The sequence below is a fragment of the Coenobita brevimanus genome, chromosome 109, assembly GCF_032717465.1.
Source record: "Coenobita brevimanus isolate Jiangsu-jjx chromosome 109, ASM3271746v2, whole genome shotgun sequence".
Lineage (NCBI taxonomy): Eukaryota > Metazoa > Arthropoda > Malacostraca > Decapoda > Coenobitidae > Coenobita > Coenobita brevimanus.
In genome coordinates this window covers 6,055,400-6,058,314 of record NC_137062.1, presented here as the reverse complement: position 1 = coordinate 6,058,314, position 2,915 = coordinate 6,055,400, and the positions used below count along the sequence as shown (strand labels likewise).

Genomic DNA, 2,915 nt, shown 5'->3' with positions numbered 1-2,915 from the left:
GTGTGTGTGTGTGTGTGTGTGTGTGTGTGTGTGTGTGTGTGTGTGTGTGTGTGTGTGTGTGTGTGTGTGTGTGTGTGTGTGTGTGTGTGTGTGTGTGTGTAACCACCATTGGCAATACCCATCAGTTATACAAACAAGGCCCCTAAGGGTTCTCTCTCTCTCTCTCTCTCTCTCTCTCTCTCTCTCTCTCTCTCTCTCTCTCATCCTTTTTTTCTTTTCTTTGCCTCCTTGCTTCCGTGCATCAATCTCTCTCACGCACTCTTAATTTCTTCCTTATTCTTACTCTTTCCTTCACCTCGTTTTGTCCTTCTTCACATTGTTTCTTCACCTCCCATCTTCCTTTGGTTCTTTCTTTCACTCTTCTCAACTCACACACTGCTTCCTTGTTTTCCCTCCCTGCTTTCCTCCCTCTCATTCTTCCTTTCGTCTCTTTTATCATCCTTCATTTATTTCATCACTCCACCAGATTTCTCCTCATCCTATCCTTTCCTCCCCTTCTCGTATTTCTTACTTTCCTTCTTCTTTCCCTCCTCATTCTCTTCTACCTCCCGTCTCTCCCACTCTCTCTCTCTCTCTCTCTCTCTCTCTTCTTCTTCTTCTTCTTCTTCTGTCTCTCACTTTGTCATTTTTTAACTTCCGTCTCTTTGGTACAACTGTCTGTGCCTGCAGTTTATACTTTCCTATCATTACTAAGTCTGCGTCTTGCTGTTCTTGCAATGTGAAAAACAGTTCTGTCCTATTGTTTTAACAGGGTTTTTCATCAATTATGCCAACGGCCAAGCCACGTTGAGTTCACCGCTTCCCGTCCGATCAGCGAAGTTAAGCAACGTTGGGTCTGGTTAGTACTTGGATGGGTGACCGCCTCGGAACACCAGATGCTGTTGGCATAACGTTCTCCCTACGTGTCAAGTGGGGTTGGTGGAGGATTAGTGCCCCTCCCTGTAAAACAATTAACTCTAAGCCCTTGGCCACCCCGTTTGGGATACATGGCGTCTGGCAATGAATGAATGAATTTATCGTATTTAGCAAACCAAACAACAACAACACTTGCTGACGTTTGAGGTCAGGAAGTTCACTTTAATTAATGCCTACTTAATGCTTCATAACCTGGGTATTTTCTAAACTGACATAACTGTACATATGGACAGCCCTTCCCGTAATCATTTTTTCTGAGCACACACACAAAAAATTGAGAATATTAACTCTTTACCTAACAAAATAAAATATCTTATCTTTTATTAAGCGTTGCCTCAGATGCTGTATCTCGATTAGTCATGACCGTGATTTGACAGAATGATATTTTATTTCAGCTAAAGCCATAATGTTATGATTTTATTCAATCGAGTGAAAACCACTGCTGGTAAAGGGTTAAACTTATCAAAACAAAGCAAAATATCTTAAGTAAAATTCTCCATTTCGATCATATGAATATCAACCTCCTTCCTTCCTCCTCAGTATAATAATAAGTAGTCTCTTTCTAGCTACTTCTTCATCTAACCTTACCGGGAATCTTATTCATACTTTGTACTGCTGTTCTTTAACAGACTTTTTTGTCGTTACCTGATATATACTGTATATAACTTCTTGTCCTTGGTATGTAGGTTCCTCTCTCTCTCTCTCTCTCTCTCCATCTGCCTATCTAGCTATCTATATACTTGGATTATTTTCAACTGTAAAGAAATCGTTTGGTGTTAGCCTAAACACAACTCCCCTGTGAATCAGTATCAGGGAATGAGCTACTCGAGTTATTTCTTCCATTGCTGGAACTCTAAGGCTGAACAAAATCTGGTACTGACGTGATAAAATTTCAGTTGAGACAACAGCACTGAAAGGCTTAATATTAGATTCTTTACACCGTTTAAGTTAAGTTTGAAAGTAAATTCTTCTCGTATGGGAATTTTCTGTGACTTTCGGAAAATCGTTGTGGTGATGAAATTTCTTACAGTTGCAATCTTCAGCAAACTTTTTTGCCGCTGCTGCTGCATACCTTGTACGATTCGTTGATTGCCGCAGCCAGGGTGGAAAATTACGTGTGCCATGCAGACAGGTAGACAAGGGAGGAATATTCACACAGTGGAGGGGTTTACGAAGGGAATGAAGGAGGGCAGGAAGATATACTGGAGCAGGAAGAAGGAAGAGAGTGGGGGAGGGATGGAGGAAGAGAAGGGAGGGAGGAAGGGGTGGAGAAAGGGTGGAAGGAGAGAAAAGATGATTATATACACAATGAAGGAGAGAGAGAAGGGAGAAATTCAGACAGTGAAGGCAGGGACATATAATATCGTAGACTCAATGGAAGTAGGAAAGAGCAGACCCCTACCCAACATCCTGTTATCTTCTCACATTTTAATATTTTATGAGACATTTCGTGCCGCTTGCTTCTGTTTGTGATATCACGTCCCATAATTCTGACTCCCTTACCTCGCCTCACCGCACACACCACTCCAGTAAATTAATAACTGTTGTGTACGAGGGTGATTAGCGACTGAGGTGATAGTGTTGTGGACTGTAAGTACATTAAAGGTCAAATGTTTTTCATGTAGACATTCTATAAAACGCATCAGAAATACACAGAAGAGTACCACCCATAATAATTATACAGACCAATACCAGCAACGAACAGTTTGCTGCCAAAAGTGCATGTATGTAATAATATTCTCTCTCTCTCTCTCTCTCTCTCTCTCACACACACACACACACACACACACACACACACACACACACACACACACACACGTCAAACTAGCGTACAAAGCTTCTTGTAAGGACTGTTGTGTGTACAGTACAGTTGGTTGGGGTGAGTCACACTACTATCCTTTATGACTCAATACTTGCTTTACCTTACGTCATAGTTAATATTTACTAGATGTATTATCTCTTCGTCACTAATATTCAGTGATCTTTAATCTGAGTTATTA

At 41.1% G+C, this 2,915-nt stretch overlaps 1 non-coding gene across 1 annotated transcript; it reads left to right on the top strand.

Moving 5' to 3' along the window:
- The first annotated feature begins 768 nt into the window (after window positions 1-768).
- LOC145417261 (5S ribosomal RNA) lies at window positions 769-887 on the top strand. Its single transcript, XR_013900473.1, has one exon. It is a non-coding gene; the product is annotated as a 5S ribosomal RNA (ribosomal RNA).
- The last annotated feature ends 2,028 nt before the right edge of the window (window positions 888-2,915 follow it).